General features: G+C 35.8%; 1 protein-coding gene and 1 pseudogene across 7 annotated transcripts in view; one reads left to right on the top strand and one right to left on the bottom strand.

Moving 5' to 3' along the window:
- Positions 1-15,921, bottom strand: part of ATG4C (autophagy related 4C cysteine peptidase) — a 64,626-nt gene extending 48,705 nt beyond the window's left edge. Inside the window, exons 1-3 of one of the 7 annotated variants that reach the window (XM_074334838.2) lie at positions 15,747-15,888; positions 7,581-7,693; positions 7,014-7,118 (exon numbers count right to left, since the gene is read on the bottom strand). The gene's annotated coding sequence lies outside the window, so the exon portion shown is untranslated. Of the gene's footprint in view, positions 1-7,013; positions 7,119-7,580; positions 7,694-10,730; positions 10,868-15,678 lie in introns of those variants that run through there. The other 6 variants (XM_019731417.3, XM_074334839.2, XM_019731427.3 and 3 more) reach the window with 6 other exon arrangements.
- On the top strand, positions 1,146-2,463 carry LOC109447006 (small ribosomal subunit protein eS12 pseudogene; annotated as a pseudogene).
- Positions 15,922-16,578: the final 657 nt, after the last annotated feature.

The following is a 16,578-nucleotide window of genomic DNA, read 5'->3' as shown; positions in this document are numbered from 1 at the left end:
GATTGCAGCAAGATTGTAGGATACAAGGTTAAAGTATGGTCAATCACTTTCCTATATACCGGCAATGAACGAGTGGAAATTGAAATTAAAAACACATTACCATTCACATTAACACCCCCAAAAATGAAATACTTTGGTATAAATTAAATATAATATGTATAAGATCTATATGAGGAAAACTAAAAAAATTTTGATGAGAGATATCAATGAAGAACTAAAATGGAGAGATATTCCCATGTTCTTGGGTAGGAAGAATCAATATTGTCAAGATATCAGTTCTTCCCAACTTATTTAAATTTCTTTATTTATTAATTGAATCTATAGATTCAATATAATCTCAATAAAATCCCAGCTAGTTATTTTGTGGATATTGACAACTGATTCTGAATTTTACATGCAGAGCAAAAAGACCCAGAACAGCCAACATAATATTGATGCAGAAAAACAAAGTTGGAAGACTGACACTACCCAACTTCAAAGCTTACTAAAAAGCTACAGTAATCACAACAATATTTTATTACCTAGCAAAAGAACAGGAAAATAGATCAATGGGCCAGAATAGAGAGCACAGAAATAGACCCACATAAATAGAGTCAACTGGTCTTTGACAAAGGAGCAAAGGCAATAATTAAAGCATAGACAGTTTCTTCAACAAATGGTGATGGAAAATTGGGACATCCACATGAAAAAAAAAAAAAAAGAATCTAGACACAGACCACACACCCTTCACAAAAATTGACTCAAAATGGATTATAGACCTAAATGTGAAAGAACATTCAAGTCCTAGAGGACCTAAGTGACCTTGAGTATGGCAATGACTTTTTAGATACAACACTGAAGCACTCACTACCCCTGAAAGAAAAAACTGACAAGCTGGACTTCATTAAAATTCAAAACTTCTGCTCTGAGAAAGACAATGTCAAGAGAACGAAAAGACAAGCCACAGACTGGGAGAAAAATCTTTGAAAAAGACACATTTGACAAAGGACTGTTACCCAAAATATACAAAGAATGTTTAAAACTCAAAAATAAGAAAAAGAACAACCCCATTTAAAAATGAGCTAAAGACCCTCTCTTTCCCTGCTGCCAAGGAGTAGCATGGAGATGGAGTCTGGGATGCATTCAAGAATCGGCTCCACCCATAAACCACCACTGTGGACCAGGAAGGCATTGCTGCTGGAGGTGTAAAGAATGTTAACACTGCTTTACAAGACGTGCTGAAGACTGCCCTCATCCATGAGGGCCTAGCACATGGAATTCGCAAAGCTGCCAAAGCCTTAGACAAGCATCAAGCCCATCTTTGTATGCTTGCATCCAAGTATGACGAACCTATCACTGGTGGAGGCCCTCTGTGCTGAACACCAAATCAACGTAATAAAGGTCGATGACAACAAGAAGCTAGGAGAATGGGTCGGCCTCGGTAAAACTGACAGAGAGGGAAAACCCCAAAAAGTGGTTGGTTGCACTTGCGTGATGGATAAGGGCAACGGCAAAGAGTCTCAGGCCAACGATGTCATCAAGGAGTACTTCAAATGCAAGAAATGAACAAATAAACGTGGCTTTTGTTTTTTTTCAATAAATAAATAAAAATGAACCAAAGACCTTAATAGATTCCTCACCAAAGAAGATACACAGATAGCAAGTAGGCATATGATGCTTCACCTCATATGTTATTAGGGAAAACAAATTAAAACAATAACGAGATACCACTACATACTATCAGAATGGCCAAAGACCAAATCACTGACAACACCAAATGCAGACAAGGTTACAGAGCAATAGGTCCTCTCATTCATAGCTGATAGAAATTCAAAATGGCACAGCTACTATGGAAGACATTTTGGCAGTTTCTTACAAAACTAAACAAACATACTCTTAGCATAGGATCCAACAATTGTACTCTTGGTATTTACTCAAATGAAATGAAAAGTTAGATCCACACAAAGACCTGCATTCGGATGTTTACAGCAGTTGTATTCATAATTGCCAAAACCTGAAAACAATCCTATGGTACCGAACATGTCTTTTAGTAGGTGAATGGATAAATAAACGGTGGTACATCCAGCCAATGGAATACTATTCAGCACTAAAAAGAAATGAGCTTCCAAGGCATGAAAAGATATCAAGGAAAACCAAATGTATATTACTAAGTGAAAGAAGCCAATTTTAAAAAGCTATATACTATATGACTCCAACTGTATGATAGTCCGGAATAAGCAAAACTATGGAAACAGTAAAACGATCATTGGTTGCCAGAGGTTGGGGGGATGGAAGAGGATGAATTAGCAGAACACAGGGGATTTTTAGAATAGTGAAACTACCCTGTGTGATACTATTATTGTGGATACATCTCATTATACATTTATCCAAAACCATTGGATGTACAACACCATATAAACTCTAATATAAACTATGGACTTTGGGTGATAATGATGCATCAATGTAGGTTCACTGATTGTTACAAATGAATCATTTGTGGACAGTAGTGGGGAAGTCGTGCTTGTTGAGGAGCAGAAGGTATATGGGAACTCTGTATACATTCAATTTTGCTGTGAACCTAAAATTGCTCTAAAAAAAATACAGTTTATTAATTATTAAAAAAAAAAAAAAAAAAAGCTATCCAGGGCATAGAGTAAAAAGAAAGAGAGACAGCATGAATATGATTTATGCATCTATATGCATACATATTTTTGTATGTATATACATGTGACACACACACACACACACACACACACACACACACACACAGACACGCATAAAACAATGTCTACAAGTCCATAATGTTAAAAGTGGAATCTCTAAGAGATGAAATATTTTTACTTTTTTTGAGCCTCTTTTAAAATAACAAAATTATTCAAAAATAAACTACTCAAATGAAAAATTTAATACACCAAACTACAAATGTGCCCAGGTTATATTAAATTCTAACAAAACAACTAAAACTGCTTGACCAAGAAATCTGCCAAGGGCCAGCCCAGTGGCTCAGGCGGTTAGAGCTCTATGCTCCTAACTCCGAAGGCTGCCGGTTCGATTCCCACATGGGCCAGTGGGCTCTCAACCACAAGGTTGCCAGTTCAACTCCTCGAGTCCCACAAGGGATGGTGGCCTCCGCCCCCTGCAACTAAGACTGAACACGGCAACTGGACCTGGAGCTGAGCTGCGCCCTCCACAACTAAGACTGAAAGGACAACAACTTGAAGGTGAACGGCACCCTCCACAACTAAGATTGAAAGGACAACAACTTGACTCGGAAAAAAGGCCTGGAGGTATACACTGTTCCCCAATAAAGTCCTGTTCCCCTTCCCCAATAAAATCTTAAAAAAAAAAAAAAATCTGCCAAGAAGACATTCTATTACAAAATCCCTAAGCAACCCTTAAGATAAAAATGCTGAGACAAAGTGCTTTTTCCTTTTTAAGATAAACAACTTTATTTTCGTGGTTCTTAAAGACATTTGATTCAGCTCTTTAGTCATGTGGAAAACTTTAACTTCCTCAATGTAACTCCCCAAAGCAGCTTTGGCTGAATAAATTGATTTGGCTGATATCCCTTAATTCATAACTTTTGCTTCTCCTTAAAACAAGTGTGACTTGGAAAGAGAAAAAAGAATAAATTAATACTTGAGTTCATTCAGTCCATTAAAATATTTTCTTTATATCTGTTAGACAAGCCAAGGGAAGGCAAGACCAACAGTACTTTTAGTTTAACTACAAATGAGCAAAAAACACAAATGAAGAAACCACAATGAACTTTATGAATAGTAATCTCATTGCAAAATTCTAAGCTATTCTCATCCACAAATTCCCTTTACAAAAGCTTTCCTGATTCAAAAAAAAAAAATAAAAAAATAAAAATGCATTGTCTATCAAGTATAAAATGAAGTGATAATCTACCCATTATCCAGCATACTTCAATCTTCTACAGTACCTAAAATACCTGGTTTGACTGCCCCAGTGACCAAAGTGATACGCCAAATTTCTTGTGTTTATTTTTGTAATGTCAGAGCCTCAGTCTGGAAAGTCATCAAATAACATTCTCCACAATTTCCAAACACTTTTTAGAAGGGATTTATGGTTTATTTCTTAAAACTTTAGAGAAATTAATAACTCTTTTCACAAGTAAACTTTCTTTACTAATGCATACTACAATAAATCTTATCACCCATTTCCACATTTCTGCTCACTGCTTACAATTGTGACAAATCCATTCATAATTAAAAGATAATAGCATTAAAGAGGGGAAAACTCTATGTTATTTTATCTCAGTAAACATAGATAAAGCTCCCAGATGAGGTTTATTATACTCAACTTTATCGTTAATGATGTGAAAATTAAGCAGAGTCTTTTAGGAAGGCAGAGCTACAACATTTGATATGAAAATCATCGACTGAGAGCCAGATGTCATTTCTAGAGAGTCACTTTTCTAACCATAACCACACATTAAAACAGTCGATAAATTATAAACTGATAAATCTAAAGGGTACTCCTATCAATGTCCTTGAAGGGCAGATGAAGGTAACCAGCCTCTCCCATATGGCAATAGATAGAATATTTTAACCACTGAGGATTTAAAGCCAAGTAAAAGCTCCTGACAGACAGAACTTTAGGGACTGCTTCTAGAGAATATATCTGTCACATAGTACAACCGATAAAAACATTGCAGACTTCCAGGATTTGCGTATGCTTGGGCTTCTTCCCCAGATGGTATTTACGGCAAGATGAAATATAGATATTGATTTAGAATTTTTGATGTGCTTTTAGCTATACCATCAAATAAAATGAATGGTGAGTTCTGCTCTAAGTTTTTCATCTACTGCAACCTTTTCTACCTGCTTGCATTTTTAGTAACAAATATCAATCCCTTGTCTGACCTCGAATGTCTCTCAATATGTTGGTCTGTCATCTCTGCTCTCATTTCTTCTCCCCAGTTCAGTTCTTTGTTTACAGAAACTTCAACTGTTGCATCCATTTCTATTCCTTCTCTTTACCTATATTTGCTAATCTACTATCTTCATACACTGAACTTTGTGTTCCGTTTATAAACCTGGCATGTTTATTTTCTTTTAAAGTGGCAAATACGGAGAAAAGGATAGCACTGGTAACATTTATTTGGATTGTCCCCTTTCAGAGCTAAGGGTTAGGCAAAGCAGATGGCACTAAGAGATTAAGACAAAAAGACTGAGAAAACGAACAGCAACATGATAAGGACACACATGGTAAGAACCTGGCTTTTAAAAAAGGAATAAAGAGCTGGTAGCAAAAAGACTAATAAAGTAGTTTTGCCTCAAGAATACATCTTATAAACATTGTTAGAATTCCTAAGGTTCACATCCTCCACTTAAAAACACTAAATCAATGCTTAGCTACTTTATAATGATGTTTCAAAGTGTACTATTTGTGTTCTTCTCTTATTTCTAAAAAGTAAAAACATCTATGAAATAAACTACTTACTAAGCAGATATTCATTTACCCCCTTGGATCAAGTTCCTACAGCCAAAAATCTCTACTTGTGCAGCACTGAGTATTACATGTTCACACACTGTACAGCTGTCAGAACCAACCCAAATGGGATATAAAGAGTAAATGACCTCAATCATTTACTTGACAACTACAATCAGAACCATTAATGATATCTGGGCTGTCTTAAGCATTCCTTGATCTTATCTCTAAGAACATAGTATTTTCTATAGTTAAATAGAACAATTTTAATTATGTCAGGATCTTAGTAATCTCTGATGAGTCCAAGGTAACTCTGAATGTTTACAGCCTCTGTGATTTATTTTTAAAATTAATTTTACTAAATGTATTTAATGGAGTGACACTGGTCAATAAGATGATACAGATTTCAAGTGTACAATTCCATAATATTTAATCTGACTATCCCATTGTGTGTTCACCCAACGTCAAGTTTCCTTCCATCACCATGTATTTGACCCCCTTTACCCTCTTTACCTCCTCCCCACCCTTCTTCCCCTCTGGTAACCACCATACTGTTGTCAGTGTCTATGATGCTTTTGTTTGTTTGTCTTGTTTGTTCATTTGTTGCTTTCTGTTTTATATCCCACATGTGTAAAATCATATGGTTCTTGACTTTTTCCATCTGACTTATTTAACACTTCCACTTGCAACTGCAATAAAAGAATAAAATGCTAGGAATAAACTTAACAAAGGGTGTGAAATACCTATACACTGGTGTGAAACACCTATACACTGAAAACTACAAGATGTTATTAAAAGAAATTGAAGACATAAAGAAATGGAAAGATAGTCCACGTTCATGAATTAGAAGAATCAGCATAGTTAAAACGGCCATATTAAAATGGCCAAAGCAACACACAGATTTAATGCAATCCCCATCAACATCCCAATGGTATTTTTTAAAGAAATAGAACAAAAAATATCATCAGATTTGTATGGAACCACAAAAGACCCCAAATAGCCAAAGTAATTCGGAGAAAAAAGAAGAAAGTCAGAGGTAATACACTCCCTGACTTCAAATTATACTGCAAAGCGACAATAATCAAGACAGCATGGTATCGGCAGAAAAACAGACACCTAGAGCAAAGAAACAGAATTGAGAGCCCAGAAATAAACCCACATATATACGGGCAAATAATTTTCAACAAAGGAGCCAAAAACATACAATGAAGAAAAGAAATCCTCTTTAATAAATGGTGCTGGGAAAACTGGAAAGCAACATGCAAAAGAATGAAACTAGACTGCTACTTGTCACCATACACAAAAATTAACTCAAAATGGATCAAAGACCTAACTATAAAACCTGAAACATTAAAATACATAGAAGAAAACATACGTGCTAAACTTATGGACCTTGGTCTTAGAGAGGATTTTATGAATTTGACTTCATATTTTAAAATCCAAGTTTGAAAACTGTTAAATATGCAGTTTACATATAAGAAGTAACATTTTGGGTCAAATCATTTAGTCAACAAAATAAACTTAATCTCCACAAGAACTGAAGGGTGTCAGAATCTCAGAATTGAAAGGGAACTTACAAAGCATCTAGTAACAAGTAAGCAGTAACATTAGTAATAGATTTTGACCATTTTCCCACACAATACACTCCACGGCCTCAGTAATCGCTTGGGGTGGGGAGGATCCTGAAAAGAAAATGTGTAAATTTGAAAGACTGAAAGAATACCACTCCCATCCCCAAGGAATCTGCTCTGCCCTCTGGTTCAGACACAGCAATCACTACTCAGGTGCACCCGTCCACATAGCAGTGAGAGCTCCTTTATATCATCCTTGCCTATTCACCCAGCCTCTGCGTCAACACTTGTAACAGGGAGCTCAGTACGCAATGAGCTTGGTACTGAGCTGAAAACACAGCTAGAGGTTTGAAAGCCTGTTAATGTTTTAAACTATTTTTTCTCTACTAATGTAACTCTTCTAGAGTATCCGTATAACGACATGATACTGGTTAATTTTAAACAACTATACTTGCTTCTAAGACACATAGCACCGAAAGTCTGTGTCCTTTAGTTTCCGTGAACAGATCCTGGTTGTGCCCTGACACTAATCCCGCTCCCATCTGATAGCCCGTCGGATATTGAAAGACTTACCTCTTACTCCTTCCCGCCTCCACAGTCTCTTTTCCACATTAAATATTCTCAGTTCCTTCAATTAGTTAGAAGACTGTTATATATGAGCAGTAATGAGGGCCTCACTCCGGGTACTGGTAAGGGATAAGAAATAAGGAGATAATAAGCAACAGGCTGACAAGGTAGAACTAGTGAGATCATACAAATCCATGAATGTTTATATGCTCACATACAGAGATTTCAGGTCTGATGTCTAGGAGGATAACGATGGCATCAACAGAAACATTGAACCCAAGAGGAAAAGGCTAAGGGGTGATGGAGAATTCAGTTTGAGACACAGTGAGTTTGAGGTTTGTAACAAGTAAATATGGGTAAGCTTTTTCTCTAAGTCCTATTCCATTAATTACTTTAGCCAAGAAAAAGGTATGTCCATATTATTGAGTCTAGTAATTACAAGTCATTTAGGGGGCGGCCGAGTGGCTCAGTTGGTTAGAGCGTGAGCTCTCAACAACAAGGTTGTCAGTTCAATTCCCGCATGGGATGGTGGGTTGTGCCCCATGCAATTAAGATTGAAAATGGCGACTGGACTTGGAGCTGAGCTGCGCCCTCCACAACTAGATTGAAGGACAACAACTTGGAGCCAATGGGCCCTGGAGAAATACACTGTTTCCCAATATTCCCCAATAAAATTTAAAAAATAAAATATCACATTTATTTATTCATCAAGTACGTGTACTATTTGAGTTGTTACTTCCATAATGTGCTATGAGAGATATAATGAGCCATGAAATCCAGTTCCTGTCCTCATTAACCTGACATTCTAACAAGCAAAATGTTTACAACTAACCAGAATTCAAGACCGTATGTGGTTATGCCTCACAACAGAAATAAAAAGTGTTGTAATTAGTAAGAGAAATATTTCCCCTTTCCAATGAGACTATTCACACATGAAAAATATCACAGGGTAACACACAGTTACAACTGGCATTCTTCAAATACAAAGGACAAACAACATAAATCTTTCTATTCTGGGTATAAATACAAGAAACTAGCCATATTTCTTAGGAATGAGTTAAAGTACGATCAACAATTATGTATATTGTTAAAGATTAATGCTTGAATGGTATCATCAGTCAAAAAAAGAACATTGTTTCAAATGTTCACAAACACGATTGTTTTGGCTTACAAAAGGAATTGTTTGATGTCATTTTTCTCATCGTTTCTCATTTTAAATAATACATCAATTTGAAAATAGAGCTACAAGTTTAAAGCCTTAAAAAGATAAAAACTGTATAGTCTCTATCTGACATAACCGTTCTGGAGTTCCCTATAAACTATATATTATGATAAAGTCTTAAATTATAATGTCTACTTTAGTAGTTTTACAGATAACTGATTTTATAGAAAGAATCTATTAAAAGTAGGTTAGTAGAAACTTAACTATATTTCAAATTGAAAACATAATCACACAGAAAAAAATAATTCAAATAACTTTGAACACCTACTTTGACTATACATCTTTAGTGGGATACACTCTAAGGATGTAAAATGGCACAGAAATCTTTACTTGGTAAATCTGTTACTATTGGTATAGTAATTCCAAAACTATCTTATATGCATGTTGTAGGACAGATTAGATGAGTAAATATATTGATGTGGTTGAGAATCAGAATTCTCCCTGTACAAAAAGGGATATAAAGATATGAACTGAGAGAAGGTAAAAATGAACTCTGTGGTTTTGAATTTGAATTTAAGGTATCTCCTATAAACTCATGATTTCTTCAAAAAAAAAACAAAGATGTGTGTGTGTGTGTGTATGTGTATGTGTGTGTGTGTCCCCATTTACAGGGCCTAGAAACAATGATACTCCAGCAGCTATGAGAACACTTGACCCTTGAACAACACAGGTTTGAACTGTGCGGGCTCACTTATATGCGAATTTTTTCAATAAATACTGTAAATGTATTTTCTCTTCCTTATTACTTTCTTAATAACATTTTTTTCCAGCTTACTTTATTGTAATATAGTATATAATACATATACAAAATACGTGTTAATCGATTGTTTATTTTTTCAGTAAGGCTTCCACTCAACAGTGGGCTATTAGTGGTTAAGTTTTAGGGGAGTCAAGTTATATGTGCATTTTCAACTGCAATGGGGTCGACACCCCCAACCCCCGCATTGCTCAAAGGTTAACAGTACAGTCAATGACAAATCTGGATTTCTAAGCACCGTTTACCACAAAAATGAACCAGGACTCCAAGTTAAATGGCTGATTCCAGGTCTCGAGCAGGGAGTACGCAAAGTGAGCCTGGAATATCTTATTGTACAAAAAGTAAGAATGTGCCCAAATACCAATGTGGACATACAAAGATCAGAGGAACCAGTTTGAAGGGACTAACCAAACAAGATAATTTAATCATCAATAAGAAATACGGTCAAGTGTTGTAATACAGTGGATAAATTTTTTAAAAAAGAGAATCTTGGGTACAGACTGATACTAAAATAAAAGGAGAGAAGAGAAATAGCTCTTCTTTAGAGAAAATAGCCAGCAAACACATGTAAAAGGATTTAGAGAACTGGAAAACCACTATTTGGCAACCACTAGTGCAATGAGTGATTCAGGGAAGGACCATCAATGGCTACTAAAACCACTAAATAGAAGAAAAAAAAAATTGCTGGAAAACAAAATATCCAATGATCTCAAAGTATCACCCCCACAGATTAAGTACAAAAGGAAAAAGATATTTTTAGACTATATAAATCTGGCTAACCCAAGTGATCAACCTTAACATCACAAATAATGGGACAAAGTACCATTACATTAGTCTTGATGTGATCAAATGAAATGTTTACAATATCTCCTATGCAATATTTGCAGTCTTGAAAAAAAATGATTTAACCTGAAACTATGAGGAAACAATCAGACAAATTCATTTTGTGAGGCATCCTACAAGACAATTGGCCTGGACTCTAAAAATGTCAATGTCTTGAAAGACCACAAAAAAGATAAATAAATAAAAAGGAAGGAAGAAAGGTGGAAAAAGAGAAAAGGTGGGGATTGTCTAGATAGATGAAAACAGAGAGAAATGACAACTAAATACAATTCATAATCTCTGGTTGGATTAAGTATTTAAAAAAAAAAAAAAAAAAAAAAAAAGCTATACTGACCTGTGCCAAAGAACAGCTACATAAATGTATTCTCTTGCTGGTGGACTCAAATAAAAGAAAACTGATACCTATAATTCCTCATCAGAAGACCAGCACTGACAAATCTGATGAAGGAAGAAAGTCTGTAAAAGAATGCTGATTGAAAAGCATTATTCATAGCAGTCAAGACAGAAAAACAACTGAAGTGTCCTTCTGTAGATGATTGGGTAAAGAAGATGTGGTACATATACACAATGGAATATTACTCGGCTATAAGAAAAGCTGAAGTACTGCCATTTGTGACAATATGCATGGATCTTAAGATGATCATGCTAAGCGAAATAAGTCAGACAAAAAAGTCAAGAACCATACGATTTCACTCATATGTGGAGTATAAAACTGAAAGCAACAAACAAGACAAACAAACAAACAAAACTCACAGACAACACTCTGGTGGTTACCAGAGGGTAAGAATGGAGGGGAAAAGGCAGAAGGAGGTCAAATATATGGTGACGGAAGGAGATTTGACTTTGGGTACTGAACACACAATGCAATATACAGATGATGGATTACAGAATTGTACACTTGAGACCTACATAATTTTATTAACCAATGTCACTGCAATAAATTTAATTTTTAAAAAATAGGTGTAGACTAAACATAATCTCTGATAAGAATCTGTGAAAGATGACATGCGATGACTCATCTAGCATGACTGTGAATAAGCAGTTATCTTATATAATATTTTCTCCAAATCCAAATATGACTACCAAATGATTTTTTTTCTCCCGTTGAGAGCTATTAGCTATAGAGAACTCTAAAATTAAAAAGTTGGCACAGAATTCCAGATGATCTCAGATCCCACATCATTATAATAATAAACACAAACACTCTGTACCAGGAGTTTTGTTAACATGCATGTATATCATCTCATTTAATTCTCACAACTCTATAAGGCAGGTATTATTATTATCATCATTTTATAGATTAAAACAACAAAGGCTTAAAACGACTAAACTTCTGCAAGGTTATACTGCTAGCAAACAGCAAAACACACCTTGAATCCAGGCAGTCTGACTCCAAAGCCCATGCTCTTTGCTCTATACACTCTACTGCTTTAGTATGAAATGTAAAATTTAAATAATAAACTGATTATATTGATTCAAAATCTGTCAAAAATTACACAAAGGAGACATTTCAAAGAAAAATCAAAAGCATGTCTTTTTTCCCCTGACACAGATTTACATTTACATATACACCAATTGAATAAGGTTAAAATCTAACCAGATGCCCAATTTACTGCCAAATCCTAAGTGAAAATAAAGATGAAAATATACTGTATTACTCACTTACCTATTTATATTATATATGATTGAATGCTACATATAAATTCAAAACAAATACCAACGTATTTCCAAATGCTTTCATCTAGAACTTTATCCCTGCTCATTCAAGAAAAAAATACTGAAAACACTTATTTCAAGTACACCATTCCTCAAATACACTTAACTGAAACAATGGCATAAAAGAAAAAAAAAGAATAACTAAGAAATTAACTTTGAACACTAATGCCACAATAAAAAATATATATATATTAACAAACAAAGCCCGCCAAACCTGGCCAACTTACAGTGTTCTCTATCTCAGTGAACTATATATACCACAATCCATCCAGTTACATAAGCCAAAAAGCTAGTGGTGGCTGATGGCACTTTCCTCACCCTCATTCCTCATATCCAATCCATCACCCCGTCACCTCCTAAATATCTCTAAAATCCATTCACTTCTATCTATCTTCACCACCACTTTTTCCAAGACATTAACATCTTTCATCTGGCCTCTCCCCATCCACACTCCTAATCCCATCTGTAATCAGTTTTCCTCCATATTACATCAAGTACTTTTTCATAGCCTTATAATAGCTGCAACTTTACATTTCTTTGATGGAATATTTGATTTATGCCTGCTTCCCCTGTTATGCAATAAGTACTATGAGGGTCGAGATTGTTTTTACTGACCACTATATCACTGTGACCTAGAAGAGTACCTAGTTAATAAATAAATGTTAAATGATTGAATGCATGTCAAAGATTACAGATTTATTTATAAATAGTCCAAAAACTAAAGTAGTTATAAGGCTCATGAACCATCATAAGATGTGCCTCATTTCATTATTTCTGGATCACACATTTTTACATTTTAACTCTAAAACTGACTACATCTTACAGTTGACAATGTTGTTTAATTAGCAATATTTTTTTCATAGTGTTTCATAAGATAATGATGCATCTGGGAATTAGAAAAAAAATCTCATGATTTGATGAAATAGGAAAATCTACAATAACACCTGGCCCACTCGGTTCAAATCTGGTAATCTAGCCTCTCTTCTCCTTTGGAAACCACCATACAGCAAACCTTCCATAATAACAGAGCCTACTGGTCCTTTCAAATCCATTCCTTTTTTTCCATTTCCACTACAATAATATTAGATCTACCTAATGTCTCATTGCCTCATAGCTGAGCTCTTGCTTCAAATTCAACCAACATTGTGCACCTACAATGTACAAGAAACTGAAGATACAAAGCAATCCAATTACCTGTCCCTGCTTCTAATCTCTCTCCCATACAATTCAGAATTTTATTCATTTGATGCCTCAGGCTGGAATTACTTTCCTCCCAATTCCTACCTATCAAACCCCTACTTGCTACTTAAGTTCTAGATCAAACCTCATCTTCCTGAAATTTTCCCTTATCTCTTTTCAACTTTAACATTCTAGAACACATAAAATCTAATGCATATTGGCTATATTTTCTGCTTCTTGAAAGCAAGGTTTACATCTCATATATTCTATTAGAGTGAAAGCGTCCTAAGAACAGGGCTTTTATCTGTTTTGTTCACTGTTATATCCCCAGAACCTATAATATCTGATACATAATAGCTGCTCAGCAAATATTTATTGAATTAACGGTCTTTATATATTCCAGCGTAGAGAACAAATCTTTGCAGCTGTGTAAGCCAATCTTTACAATAGGAAAAGTAAAGAACTGGACTAAATAACTTGCACTCTTCATCTGCTAAATGTAAATAATGTTCAATAGCTCACTGAGATGTTGTAACAATTAAATGCAATAATGCTTTAATAGCATGTAGTACAGAACTGTGTATAAAAGGATGGTCTCAATAAAGGTTTTGATGATTTTGTGTCAATAGTTAAATAGTAAGACGTATTCAATAAATGCCTACTAAATAAAATCTCAGGAAAAATATAAAAAGTTTGAGTAATGTCGAGCCTCTTATTAGTTATCCAATAAAGAATTTCATAAGTGACTTAATTCTGAAATATTTACATTTTGCCCCAAATATTAAGCAGGGCTGAAACCATTTCTGATTAATTAGGAATAATCCCAATTTTACAGGGTATAAGTATTAGTAGTATTTGTATTTTACTGACACATGTATATTACATTTGACAAGAAAAACAATAATTTTACTAATAGAATTTCTACCATGCAATAATTAGAAGTTGCAAACTTATTTGAGTTACATGGTCCCCAAAAAGCAAGGAAGTACAAAAATTTGTGTCTACAAAACATTAGTGAATAGTATACAATGCTGTTTTACCAGATCATTTACCAGAACTATCTCATAAACAATTACAACAAATAAATTTTTCAATATATTTGCATTCATTTTATAGAAAAAGAACATCAGTTAAATGGTTTTTGAAACCTTTTACTAAACTATACAATTCCATATATTGGCTACTTCTTTAAACTGTTATTTACAGTGAATGAACTGATAATTAATTCAATATAGCATCAGATTATTTGGACTACTTAGAAAGTCTTCCTTGTTCAGTAAAAAGGCTTTATTAATTTGTAAACGGGAACATACACAGACTTTACCTTTCAAAGCTTTTCCAACCCCTCTGAGTACTTTCAAAGACTCATAATCTAATTATAAATCACAAGCAACCAAGGAGGAAAGAGTATTTATTCCCTTGTGTCTATCTGCTAGTAATTGACAGAAAATCACTGCAAAATTCTACTGGGGACATATGTTCTGAGTAGGAAAGAGGGGGGGAAATCCTGTGTAAGTAATCCAATAAAAAAGAAATGTAGGACCAGGTTTTGTCCTCTAACTACAGGGTAGTAACTAACTCCTTGTGGGAAAATAATGGATACAAAACGAAAATGTAAACCAATGAAATCTTAATATAAACTCAATAAGCAGAGTCCAGCTGAGTGGACCACTGACGTCTTTCCTATTCACCAGTCATTGTAAGAATGTATTCGAGCCTCCAATCTAAAAAGACCTTATAAGTATGGAGATGGAGGTGGACGAGTTGAGGTTGAACGAGAACAAAATAAAGTGAACGTTAATGTCTGGATGGGAAAGCATTAAGATATTCAGAAGAGTGTGTTAACGTCTGAAGCAGTAAAAAAAAAAGAAAAAAAAAGAAAAGAAAAAAAAAAGGCCAAATAGGCGGAAATGAGAATATTGAGATCTAAGGGATTCGACTTTGGGTTTTTTTTTCTTTTTGTTTTTACTTTTCTTCCACGGGAAGAAATAGGAAAGGAGTTAAATGGATGCGATAGCTTAGGGTACAAGAGATCGTGCCTGGAACACCTAAGAAAAGCCACAAGGAGAAGGGGAACAGCTGCCCACAGGAAGGCTCTGAAGCCCAGAAAGGGCAAGGAGTCAGAAGACAAACGACACTAGAAAGAAGGGACGAGCGAGGAGCCCAAATCTTCAAAGTGCCCACACGGTTAGCCACAGGGTGTTTCACTGTCAGCCACACGGTTAGCCATGGGGTGTCCCCCCACTCGCCCCCGCCCCCACAAGGAACCCGGTCTCTCGGGGACCAAGACAGTAATTCCCAACCTTCTCCTGACTGCTCTAGCCTCGAGTCGACCCCTCACCGAAACAGAACGGGAGAAGTGTAAAGACTGTGCAGGAGCCACCCACCCGGGAAATGGTCCAGCTCTAACGCAGGCCGCCACAAAAACAGCCCGCACACACGCAGATGCTCCCACCTCAGCGCCGCCGCCACAGGCACCTCCGGCCCCGGGCCACCGTAGTAAGAGGAACGGCCTCCCCTTCAAACCCAATGGGTCAGGCACTTCCGGGGCACTAAATCCTTTCGATTGGTGGCAGCAATAACAGCCGCCTATGGGCCTCTGCTCCGCTGACTTCGTCCCTTTTCTCCCCTGTTCGCCACTCCCAGCCCCTAAGTCATCACTACGGCAAGCGCAGAACCAAGGGAAAGTATCCATTCGTAAGCACTGTCTCTAATAGACAAATCACATTATGCCTACCATGAGTTCCTGTTGAATAAATAATTGGACTTCAACTCCCAGCATGCCGTGCAACACCACGCCCTCTCCTTCATCGCAGGAACTACAAGATCCAGCATGCAGAGCACCCCTCATTCTTCACTCAGCCCCCGATACCCGCAAATCCCAAATGCGATTTCAGAGTCATTAAATCCCGTAGACTAACGTTGACCTTCCTATCAAGGCTCACTTTGGTAAAAATAGCAGTATTTCCTTCCATCCTGTTGTGAAGATAACTCTAAGCCAAGCAATAGTTGGGACTATAGGTAAATACTTAACAAAAGATCAAGGAATGTGTAATCCTGTCATTTTGCTGTACTGCAAAATTGTGTTGGGACAAGGACTATCAGATATGCTCCTGAATTGCATAGGAAATTGTAGTAATAGCTAGAAACAAAAAATATTAACTGTCTGTATTACCTGACTGTGAAACCACATGGGAAAGAAAATCAGAATACACAGTTAAAAAGTTCAAAATTAAATTTGAAAATATTTTCAACTACTTAATGTGTTTAATGGTTTGAATTACTTT

Source organism: Rhinolophus sinicus, chromosome 14 (assembly GCF_057876585.1).
Source record: "Rhinolophus sinicus isolate RSI-liver-muscle chromosome 14, RSI-T2T, whole genome shotgun sequence".
NCBI lineage: Eukaryota > Metazoa > Chordata > Mammalia > Chiroptera > Rhinolophidae > Rhinolophus > Rhinolophus sinicus.
Note: the sequence above shows the minus strand (reverse complement) of the source record. Positions and strands in the feature narration are given on the sequence as shown.